Source organism: Hipposideros armiger, unplaced genomic scaffold (genome assembly GCF_001890085.2).
Source record: "Hipposideros armiger isolate ML-2016 unplaced genomic scaffold, ASM189008v1 scaffold_424, whole genome shotgun sequence".
Classification (NCBI taxonomy): domain Eukaryota; kingdom Metazoa; phylum Chordata; class Mammalia; order Chiroptera; family Hipposideridae; genus Hipposideros; species Hipposideros armiger.
The window spans coordinates 1,017,658-1,030,498 of NW_017731774.1; the positions used below are offsets into that span (position 1 = coordinate 1,017,658).

The 12,841-nt window shown below is 39.7% G+C and overlaps 1 pseudogene; it reads left to right on the top strand.

The window, feature by feature from the left end:
• The first annotated feature begins 7,936 nt into the window (after positions 1–7,936).
• LOC109394436 (28S ribosomal protein S15, mitochondrial-like) overlaps positions 7,937–12,841 on the top strand; it is a 100,079-nt pseudogene continuing 95,174 nt past the window's right edge.

Here is a 12,841-nt window from a genome sequence, read left to right on the forward strand (position 1 = left end):
ATACCTCCTGTCATGATGATTCAATGATCCAGAGAATTCCCTGGTTCTCCTGGGCCTCTGCCAAATGCTGCCCTTGGATCATCAAGGCCTTGAGGGTCCTTTTCTAAAGTCTCAAATTTTACATCTACTGAGGTTGATTTTGGTCTCCCACATGCGTTTTCTGTAATCTAGAGCAATGAGCTGGCTTTTCAAAGGACAGATAAGTCCTTCCATTTCTTCTCCTGAGCTTTGGCTTGTTTTTTTGGTTTGTTTTGTTTTCTGTTTTGTTTTGGCATCCAGCTCTTCATGGTCCAGCTCATGGTTTTATCTGTTTTGAAACTTTTCTCCTCAGTCTAAATGATTCTTCTTCCTCTACAGGAAAGTCTCCTGGGAGATTTCTTATTCTTGTCTTGACACAGCTGAATCTTTAAGTTTATGCTGAAGCTTTTGAACCTCACTTAATCTTTGCATTTTCTGCTTTCAATAACACGTTTGTTTGTTTGTTTGTTTGTTTGTTTGTTTGTTTGTTCGTTCGTTTGTTTGGAGGGTTGCAATATATAAGGTGTGAGCAAACAATATGGTGAATGTTTAAATAAGAAGAAATTATTGCAATAAAAGACACATTGCCATTAATCCCCCTCAAAAAACTCCCCCACAATTCGTACATTCCATCATTCTTGCCACTTTCTGAAGCAGTTCTGGAAGTCCTCTTTCATGACTGTCTTTAGTTGCGCTGTCATGGCTGCCTTGCTTAATCTTTTAGTGATTTTTTTTTTCTTCTCCATCTACTTAAATATATATTTGGTTACTTTCTTCTTCAAGAGTTTATAAGGAAGCATTTAACTTGAAGGTATCAATCAGCTTCCTCAAAGCTCATATTTATTGACTGGCCATCTAAATGGTGTCCAATTTTTTATTCTTTCATTATGTCCATTTCCTTGTGACTTTCATCTATGTTATCTTTTCCAAGGATAGCTGCAAAATCTACCATCTTCAGAAACATTTAGCAAGAGTCTTGCTCTGATGTTACATTTCATATAGAACTTTTTCCACCCATGCTTTAGATCAGTGGTTCTCAATGTGTGGCCTGTGGGCCCTGGGGATCCCAAAGACTCTTTTAGGGGAGCTATGAGGTCAAAACTATTTTCATAATAATACTAAGACATTATTTTCTCTTTCACAGTTGACATTTGCACTGATAGTGCAAAAACAATTATGGGTAAAACTGGTGACACTTTAGTATGAATCAAGACAGAGGCATTAAATCATACTGGTATTAATTGTATTCTTCATCACCTTGCGATCTCTTAGAAAAAAATCCAGCTCAATTTAAGAATATCCCTGATGAAGCAGAAAAGTACTACTAATTTTATTAAAACTCAACCCTTTGATATATGTCAGTCTAATATCTTGAACAACAAAATGGGAAGTATGCATTAAACACTTCTTCTTCATACTGATGTTTGATAATTATCTGGAGGGAAAGCAAGTGTAAAATTGATTGAGTTGCAAGTTGAACTAGCCACTTTTTTCATAGAACACTATATTCACTTGAAAGAAAAACTGACAAACTATACAGATTAAGATATTTGGCAGACAAATTTTTGAAAATAAAGTAAGCCTGTCACTTCAAGTAAAGCAACTGACAATATGTTTTGCCAATGATAAAATTCAAGTTTGCAAGTGAATATTAGAATTTTGGAAAATATTGTTATCTGTCACCATGAGTTTGACAGCTTCCCGATATTTAAAGTCTTTTCTGACTTAATCAGTGGCCTTATTAACAAGTACAATATTTTTTGATATTTTATAAGGAAGTATGTCAACATTTGGAAGATTTGAATAACTCAGTAAATCAATATTTTTCAAGTGGCTAATACATGATTTTACAAAATCTTGCATAGATAAAAGATCTATTTAATGTGCAAGATAGAGTAATGACTTTTAATGTAACACAGTATGGAAATTTCATTAATATGACATCAAATTCCACATTGCAACTACCCTTTAATAAATAATTGTCAAGTTTTAGTATAATAACAAAGAATATCCACAATTATCTAAAAAGGCTATTAACATATTCCCTTCTTTAACTATATATTTGTGCAAGACAGAATTTTCTTCACACTGGAATTACAGCAACATCCTGCAACATATTGAATGTAGAAGCAGATATAAGAATCTAGGTATCTTCTATAATGTTATGTCAGACTTTAAAAAACTTACACATCTGTAAAATAATGCCAATCTGCTCACTAATTTTTTGTTGTTTTGGAGGGAAATTTGGGGCAATTTTTCATTAAAATTTGTTATTTATTTTTTAAGTGTTAGGGGTTTATCATAATAAGTAAATAATTATATAACTAATTATGATGAATACAATCATGAATAAATACAATTCTTAAAACGTTCCTATGTTAATTTCTGATAGAGTAAATATCAATAGATATAACTCACATAAACAAAAGCCTTTTGGGGGTCCTCAATAATTTTTAAGAATGTAAAGGGGTCCTGACACCAAAAATTTGAGAACTGCTGCTTCAAAGTCTTTAACTTTTTATTTATTTATTTATTCATTTATTTATTTTTCTATTCATTGAGTTTTTCACTCTATTATCCTCAGCGTCTTATGACAGTAGTTTTCTGCTTTCCGGACGATGAGCATGTTCATCCACAAATGCTGTCATTGGTTGTTCCTCACTCCCCTGATATAGCTTTAAGGCTGCTTTGACCTCAGCCCCTGGAATTGAATGGCTTCTGATTCATCTCTAGTGACTGATCATCCTTTGACAAGCCCTCCCCAGCTCTCAACCTGGTGATGTCTCTTCCCTCATTCTTTTAATGACAAGTCTGCTTTAACCTCCATAAGGGACCTTTAAAGTTTAATTATTTGCTTCCAGCTCCTTCAAAAAGGACTCTAGCTGAGCTCAGAAATTTTCCTTTTTTTTTTAAATTTGTTTTTTCTAATCTAGGGCAGAATAAGTTATACCAACCTCCTTACATTTCAAAGTTGAGTTTTATCTACAAGGAAGCCTATATCACCATCTCCCAAGTAGCAGGTATCACCATTGAGGGCTGGACCAGAACTCATGCCTTCAAGTGGAGCCCTCAGCCCTGCACAGCATTTCCAGGATGGCCTGGGGTAAAGCTCCGTAGCCATCATTAGGCCTTTTATTGCAGCAGTGGCTGCCAGAACAGCCTCAGGTTGTCAGGGCCCTATTTGCCCCAACAGACTACATGGGCTCCATGGAATGCTCCACTCAGATCTCAAGCCAGTGCCTGGCGACAAGAACAGACCAGCAGTTCTTCAGGAGGGAATGAGAGAGGGTGGGGGAACAGAATGACAAAACACAGCTTTCCCACATTTTCTACATCATGGCACACCAATAAATCATGGTTACTGGGGGAAATGGTAGGCTCTTCATGGCTGAGGGGACAGACCTCCACCTGGCAGCAGGGAGGGCTAAGTGTCTACCATCTTTCCACACATGTGACCCATCCCAGGATTGCTGACCAACAGGAAGCTCTGCTGTAAAGGGCTCATCTGCTCCTATACTTCTCTTAAACACCTAGAGGTATGACCTGCCTGCAAAAGTCCCAGAGATTTTGGTTATTATGGGAATGTCCATATGTGCATGTGTGAGTTGGGAATAAAAATGGCCTTATGAGAATTTTCTTTAGCTGTCCCAGTAAAATAATGTTAAACTACCTGATGACTAATTTAGGAAATTTACAAATAGTCTAATTGTACTTAGCCCCTCTCCTAGAATTTATACTCTTATTATCATATAAGTTACTTCTACATATGGTATAAGTCCACCATACATTTTTAGTACTGTTTTTAAATAGCCAATAATCTTTTAAAGAATGTGTATATAAATACATACATACACACACACACACACACACACACACACACATATATGTAGTATACATTATTTCTGGTGAGAAATCTGCATTATTCTGTAAGTAATGTATCCTTTTCTTCAGTCTAATGTTGCAATTTTCTCTGTATCTTTATCTTTCAGGAGTTGACTGTTTGCCTATGGTTTGTTTTGAATTTATCATGCTTAAGGTCCATTGAGATTCTTGGACCTGCAAGTTATTATATTTCATCAATTTGGGGAAATTCAAGGCCATTATCTCTTCAAATATTTCTTCTGTTCCATTATCTCTCTCATCTCTTTCTAGGACTCATACTATACTTACATTATTACCTCATTTGATATTCTCCCTAAAGTCTCAGATTTTTTGTTTTTCATGTTTATTTCATCTTTGTTTTCATCTTATATAATCTCTATTAATCTGCTTCCATGTTCTCTGATCCTTTCCTGCTGTTAGGTCTATCAATTCAATTATTAAAATCAATTTTGATATATATTTTTTAATTCTAGCTTTTCCATTTGATTCCTTTTAACATTATCCCTCTTTTTTGCTGAAATTCTACTTCTACATTTGTTTACACACATTATCCATCTTTTCCATTTGATTCTTTAATGGATTTATAATAGCTATTTTAAAGGTCATGTCTGCTAATCCCAACCTCTATGCCATATATGGGTCATTTCTTTTGACTCTCTTTTCTCTGGCTTATAGGTCACATTTTCCTACTTTGTCTTATGACTTGCTACTTTTTTTATTGTATGCCAGACATTGTGTGCAAAGGAACAATAGAGAATGAAGTCAGTAATATTTACCCCCAAAAGAGTATACCCATTCCTCTGTCAGGCTGCTAGTGTAGGGGTGGGTGGTGGGCAAAGGGGACAGGAGTGAGTCAATCTAATCTACAGTTGAGCTAAGTCTGGGCCTTGTTGGCAGCTCATTTAGTGAGATTTAGTTCAAATGCTTTGAGGGGAAGGATCAGGGTTTTGCCTACAGCAGGGCTTGGATCTGAGCATCAATGTGACTCCAGAGACCTCGCTCTGCTTTGCACCTCTCTGTTCAGCTGCCAACTTCTGGGGTTCCTGGAGAGGTCTATTTGCTCTGACACCAATTCTTTATTTTGTTGTATGAAATTGGAAATTATTTAAATGTCCATCAAGAAGAATGGTTATGTAAGTTATGGAAAAACCAATACTGGACTTGGATGCACTGATTTATAAAATTGTTCTGAGGAAAGAGCAAATGCTCAACATATAATGTTAAATTAAAAAGGGAAACAGAACATTAAGGTCTATTTAATAAAAACTAGGTAAAAAAAAAAAGAAAACTATATGTACATACGGACAAGTACTAGAAAGAAGCCCCTAAAAATGACATATTTGAATCATTGCTGTGGCAAGATCATCAGCAGCTTCGTCTTAATTTTTTTGTTGTGATTTCCATTACCAAGGCCAACCCTATCGAGTCTGTAGGAAAGGGTACACTTAGCTAGATCCGAAATAACAATTTCTTCCTCTCTGAAAGATAACCCAGAGCAGAAAGGGGCCAGCTCACCTCTTCTCCCCTAAGGCCCAAACAAAGAGAAACTAGCTTTAAATAGAGCAAGAGGGCTGGATTGGGAGCAAGGAAGAAAGAGCCTTTGGACTGTGAGGGTTGTAAAAGGAAGACAACAGTGAGAGAGTTAGGAAAGGGAAATACACTTAGAGAAACGCAGATGTGGAAGACTCCGGTCCTGCCCATCGGTTCTTCATCAATTGACAGTAATGCGATCAGGCATCGCAGAGTAAACCATCTCATTTCCATCACTATTATTATGGTCTAGAACTGGTTACCAAGAAAAGCTGTGGATTCCCCCCTCCCATCCCCTTCGGCCATTTAAAATCAGATATAGACAACTACCTGCCTAAAATAATTTAGGTGCCATCCTGTCTAGAGGCAGAGGATTGAACTAAATGACCTCTGAAGTTCTTTTTAAACCCGATGACTTCGGATTCCTGTGCTGCTAAATACTAAGAAAGCCTTATTATACAACTTTTTTCTAATCCTTTACTGTGTACTCTGTGTTTATATTTTTTTCTGACTGGAAAGGAAAACTTCTTCCTGCAAGCAGTCCCTTTGTTTCTCTCCCTGACACACAAGGCTGAAACTTTAATATTGCAAATATCACCAGAGAATATTTCTTAGCTGCAGTTGATTGTTTCTTCTCTCACTGCCAGGTGTCACTGGGCCTGGAGAGAATTCACTTAGCAAGGGGCAGTGGGCTGCAGAGGGAAGAAATACCACTCTGAAGAAGCTGGGTGGGTGGGCCTGGCCGGAAGTGGGTCGGGGGGAGGGAGACAAGGAGGGCAGAATTTATGGAAAGCCAGCAGACACAAATCAAGTATTTAAATTAAAAATAAAAAGTCAGGTAAGCTGTAGTTGTGCGCACGTGTGTGTGTGTGTGTGTGTGTGTGTGTGTGTGTAAAGTGCTTTAAGACACAAAATTCTACACACCATCCAACCAACCACTATTATTTGACCACAGCAACTAAAAATGCTAGTGATCCCACACCAAATGCTTCATAAGAAATCATCTCCAGCTGCCAAAAAGCGGGGAAAGTATTAGGAAAGTGTGGGAGTGGGGAAGATTTATATACAACCACTCACAGTGGAACATGAGTGACCTACAGAATAACCAAACAAACTTGCATTTTGCCCTGAATTTCTCATCTCCCTAATTTGTCCGTGACCACTTCTGGGGGCTGTCTGTGAGAAGTGCTTTTCCCCCTCCTTTGGAATGTGATTTTCAGCCAGAGAGGAGACCAGGGCAGGAATTATTGAAAGCCCCATTTGGGATCAGCATTAACAATTCATGGAACTCATTTCTAGTGCCACCTAAGGCATTGGGAAGCACACCTGATGTGAAGCAAGGGCTTGTTCAAAGTGTCTCCTAATCTACTTTGAAATGCACAGTGGACTGGGGCCAACTCCAGGTCAACATCCCGTCCTCATTTAGTGAGCTGCCTGGCTGTTCTTCTGGTAGAAGAAGTAAAAAAAAATAATAATAAAGGGACTGACTGCACACCCGTGGCAGCAGCTGAAGGTCTTTTGAAATGCAAACCTCTAGAGCTGAGGCACTGGAAACTTGTTTTCTATTCAGGGCCACTGTCTCACAACGGGGGTGGGGGATAATAATCACTGAAAGTAATTTAGGTTGAAACGGAGCAAAGGTTAAACTCATACAATTAAATGTTGACAACAGGGAATTTTAAACATTTTCATTAAGCAGACCCAATTTAGGAGAAAGTATTTCGATTTCTGATGAGGGGCAGGTGAGCAGGCCTTTCACTCCTTCCAGTTCACCAAACCCCACGCAGGGGCAACACATTCTACAGCACTGGCCAGTCCCTCCAGGCAACGCTCTCCTCTCTGGCTTCCGGGATGCCAGGCTCTCCTGGTTTCCCTCCGCCCTCCAGACATCCCACCCCTCAGTGGCATTTGTCAGGTCTTCTTCCTCATCTCAAACTTGAATAGTGGCTCCTCAAGGCTTGGTCCTGGACCTGCTTTTATTCCGGCTGACACACCCCGTACCTCAACAACCTCCCCCCGCCATGCCCTGGTTTCTCACCATCTCTAAGCAGATGACCACACATCTGATCTCCATCTAGACCTTTCTTCAGAGTGCCAGTCCCATCAGTCCACCTGCCAGCTGCAGAGCTCCTTGAATATCTTACAGGCACCTCCAACTCAGGTGGCCCAAACCCACCTCCACCCCTTCCTCCAATGTTTTTCCTCAGTGAATGCAGAACCATCTGCTCAGTTTCAAAAGCTGGAACACGAGGAGTCAGTCCTGACACCTTCCTCTCCCTCACCCCACATTTAATCTATCTCCAAGTTCTAGGTCTCTCTCCTTCTCTCAACCCCCTAAGTCCAAGCGCCAGCATCTCTATGTCTCAAATGTCAAGAACTTACAGACCAGTTTCTCTACATCTATTTTGCCCCCTCCAGTTCATTCCGTATATACCAGCCAAGGGGATCTTTCTACAGGGCACAGTAATGCCTTCCAATGCTTTTAGAATAGACCGATGACCTAATCATGGTCCATACAGCTGTGAAAGACCTGTCTTTGCACAATTCTGCAGCCCCATCTCTAGATACCATCCCGCCTCCCACGCCCCCTCCCAGTTCCACTCTGAAAACCACGGAGGACTTTCATTTCCTCCAGCTCACCCTGCTCCTCTCCACATCGGCACCTTCAAAAGTGCAGGCTTTCTCTGCCTGTAGCTGCTTGCTCCCTGTGAGTCTGCTTAGCCAATGTCTTTTCATCCTTCCGGTCTCAGCAGCATTAGCACTTCTTCACAGAGATCTTTCTGTATCCCCAAGATCAAGTCAAACCTCCACTTGTACAGCTTCATAGTCCCTTGGACTTTTTATTGCTTCACACATTCTAATTAAATAACTATTCTACATATTTAGTTGTTTTCTATCTTTTGCATGGCGGCTTCTTCCGTGTCTAAGAGTACGTCCTGTACATAGGACACACTCGATGAAGCTATCCTGAATGAATGAATAAACAAGTAATAGCAATAGAGACAAAATTACAAAAGAAGGAGAAAGATTATCTGTAGTCAAGTTACTCACAATTTCTGTATTTTTATTTCTGTGAATTTAATTAGATGTTCTCTCTCAGTTACTCGTATTGGAATTAGTGACCGACTGAATCCCCAATGGCTTTTTCACATTGACTGATGTCACACCAGGTTTGCCTCTGTGCTTAGGTAATTTATGTTGCATCTGTATGTAAAGATTTTGTCTTTGAGGAAAAAATATACTTCTTGAAACCAAATTCTCTCATCTAAGATATTAACTGTCCTCACCAGGTGTCACTGGAGAATACTATAGCCATAACTTGTGTGCCTTTTTTCAAGCTGCTGATAAATGGTCTCCTCCTACTAGCACCACAAAACCCTACAAATACCCCTAAAGGCTTCTTTCCCAGGGTAGCAGTCATACTTGGTCAACTTATCCAATAGCCACTTCTCCCAACTTCCTTATTCCTTGCTCTCTTTTAATTATAGAGGCTACAAAAAGCCAAAAGCCAAATTCTCCGGCTTCCTTTGTAGCTAGTGATGGCTAGTGAGACATAAAAGGGCATCTACAAAGAGGAAAGAGTGTGCGGAACTATTTTGCTCCCGTTTTAGAAGAAAAGGCAAGGTCAACTTAAGATGTGCTCACTTAATACTGATTACTCCACAGCTTCTACCTTTGAATGTGATTGCAATGCATGGGGCCATAGCAGCCATCTGGTGACCAAGGGGTGATAAGCCTGAAGGCAGAGTCAGCATGATCAAGATGGTGGAACTTCAGAACCAGCCTATTATGCCTATCTACAGAGTTATTATTATAAGAAATAGCTGTGTCTTTATTGCTTAAATCACTGTTAGTTGGGTTTTCTATGACTTACATTCATACATAACTTGAATGACACATTCATTTAGAATGGGATCATTGATCACATTTAAAGTATAGGTGATCAACCAGATGCAACGCTGTCTAATCATAGTGAATTCCAACCTTCATTTTTCTATTTTATCCATGAAGCTATTGCGAAAGACTTTATTTCAAATTCCCTCCTCAAATCAAGGTACACTGAGATATTTCCCTCATTTCATAGCTCTACAGCTTTACCTCATAAGCATTGCTCATGGCCTGAAAAGAATATAGATAATAGACATAATGTGCTCAGATCCTATTTCTGTGAATTTTGATAAGGATTAACACTAAGCCTCTTAAGACCTTGTTCTCTATCAGCTTTACCTTACTCTTTTTTGTAATTATTTTTTTAACTGGGTAGGTAATTTTTCCTTCTGAGCACATAAAAATGAGAACTCAACACAACGAAGAATAGGTTCTCCCGACAGCTCTTCGAAACTCTTTCGTGGATGTGTATCCTGAACACTTTTCAGAGGTTCTCTTTATTAAATAAAACAATCAGAATTTCCTCTGGCATTAGTTAGAATATCAGCTGGGCTTCTGGATCATAGACTCAAAATAACAGTAAGAAAGGTGATTACTTCTAGCCTAACAGTCCAGCCACTAGCAGTTCAGGGTGGCACGCTAGGTCCATGAAGGCAGGCACCCAGTCTCCTTCCAGCGTCCTACTCAAGCATATCTGCTTAGCTTTTCCTGATGGTCCAAGATGGTACCTTCCACACCCACATTCAAGGCAGCAAGATGGAGAAAGGAGAATGGAAGATGACTTTCCCTTTAAGGGCATGACCCCCAAATTGCACACATTACTTCTGCCCACATCTAACGGACTACCCTTCGTCACATGGCCCCATCCAGGTGGGAGAAGCCGAGAAAATATAGTCACTATTCTGGGCAGCCATGCGCCCAGCTAAATATCAAAGTTTCTAATGCTATAGACAAAAGGAAGAGAGATTTTGAGAGATAACTTACAGTTTCTATCAGACTTCCCCCCAAGACAAGTCTGATTTCCTGGGCCAAAGTTGTAGTAACCAACAATAATGTAACAATCTAAATGAAGTCAAATCAAAGACTGAAGCTGGCTCTTGGGCTGGACAGAGATCACCCACCTTAATGAAAGAGGCCTGATATTTTTTTAAGAAGTTTCTTTATAATAATGGTTCTCAATTATGGCTGGGACCAGCACATCAGCATCACCCGGGGATATGTTAGAAATGCAAATTCTTAGGCCCCACTTGACTCACTGAATCAGAAACTCTAGGGATGGAGTCCTGTGTTTTAATGAGCACTGCAGAAGATTCTGATGTGTGTTCGAGTTTGAGAACCACCACTCTGTAAAGGATAGCCCTTGATTGACCCATAATGAGCACTTATAAGTTCCTACAATAAGACATGTGGTACCTGGATAGTTCTTGTGCTCAGATGAGCAATAAACTGTTCAGTTTAGGAAATGTTCTGACCATAATTGGTTTCCAAATAAAATATCTATCTTTATATTAAGCAGTCTTTAATTCTTCTTAAGAAAGTTTCTATTAGATTTGTCTTTAACCTTTTCAAAACCAATAGTTGTGCAGAAGTGGGTTTAAAATTGAGAAAAGCGTAAACCCTCCTCTTACTATATTGTCCTCATAAAGACATGGCCCAGCTCTCTTTCTGATGCAATCAGCATTATGAACATCACATCTAATGGGGACATCTCACCTCAAAGAAAGGGGTGCCAATGACTGGTTCACTAGATGGAGGAGGTAGGAGTCTCTGGGGGATCACTCCACACAAAGCTTTCTTTTCCTAGCTCAAAGATGTGAATAATTACTTATTTATACAGTCTTTCTTTTCTCTTATGGTCTTATTACTTACAAGAGGTAATGCATTGTCTTTATAATCATTTACATGCACTGCCTCTCAAGCTTTCATTTGCAGATGAAACACCTGGGGGATCTTGATAAAACAGACTCTAATTTAGGGGGCCTGTGGCTGAGTCTGAGATTCTGCATTTCTAACAAGCTCTCAGATCAAGCAGATTCTGCTGGTCTACAGACCACACTTCAAGTAGCAAAGGTTTGTAGAACAACAGAATAAAGAACAGAGAAGTTGTTTCAGAAGGCCTTCCAAATTTAGCTAAAGAAGTCTCCACCCATGGGGAGAGTTCAAATTAAATGTTCAGCACCAGCCAGGATAAAAAAAGAAAAGGTGCCTATTTACAGGGGGCAGTGGACAAAGAGAGAAAACAAAAAGGGCCCACAGGATGCCCACTCCCCAATTATCACTCCACGCTTGCTTCCAGGTCCAGACATCCTCACGGTCTAGCCGTTCTGCCTGGGAATCATGATGGTTGATGACAGGTATACCCTGATGTGTGCATTCCTTTAACAAATATTTACTAAGCAATAATTGTATGCCGAGGGGTCACCTCAAGTTTCAAAGCATCACCTGAACAAACAGGGGGGCCCTGTCATGGTCCCACATTCTGCCTAGGCTTTAGCATCTTATAATGCTCCCCACTACTCCTTCCATCCGTCAGACCACTGGTCCATCTCCAAAACATTACCCCAGAAGTAGGATTTTACTTCCCATTGGGTTGTTTAATAGCTTTGAGTTACAGGGGCTCATTTACATTTGGCTCCCTTGCTTTATCCTGCAGGAGACAACGTTCTCTAGTTGGGGAGATATTTTGTCCAGGGGTAGGTACCCCATGGATATCTGCCTCCCCTATTTGCTTACAGAGCTAGTAGTGTTTGGCATTGCCACTCTCAACTCAAAAATCACTCTTTTAGTCAGGTATTAATGACAGAAAAGCTATCTTTGATTCACTTTGCACTCTAAGCCCAAACATTCTCACTGTCTTGACCACAAGACTCAATGTGCTTCTTCCTTTACTATTCCTCAAGGAAAAATGAACTTCTGAAAAATTGGGCATACACAAGCTGTCCCTGGCTCTTTTTTTTGTTTGTAATTCCTATGAAAGAACATTAAGAAAACTTTAAAGGCTGGCCAAGTGGCTCAGTTGGTTAAGAGCTTGCTCAAGAGTGTGAGCTCTGAGCAACAGTGGTTTGAGTCCCGGCCCAAGGTGAGCTGCCGCTGAGCTGCCAACAGGTGGCAGGATGGCTCAACTAAAAAAAAGAAAAATTTAAGGACGCTTCTATTCAAGAGAAGTCAAGAGACCACGAAGACCCTGGGTAGACTGAACATATTGGGTTGTCGGAAAAGTCATGACTCATTTTTGCAACAAAAAACAGAGAAAAAAATACATCATGACTCTTCCGACAGCCCAATATTTTTCCAAGCCGCAAATCAAAAATATACCTGGAATATTTAAAAATTTAAGAGGACAAAGGAACAGAAGATTTAAGAATAGGCTTGTCCTAAACAGTTTCAAACCTATATTCGTCTTGGCACTGGTAAGTTAAAAGTATTCTAGAGGTAACATAGAAAGAGCAAAAAAGATAAAGGGACACAGAAAAAAGACAGATTATGTGCTTTGTAACTATATCATTCGAGATAAGGAAGATGA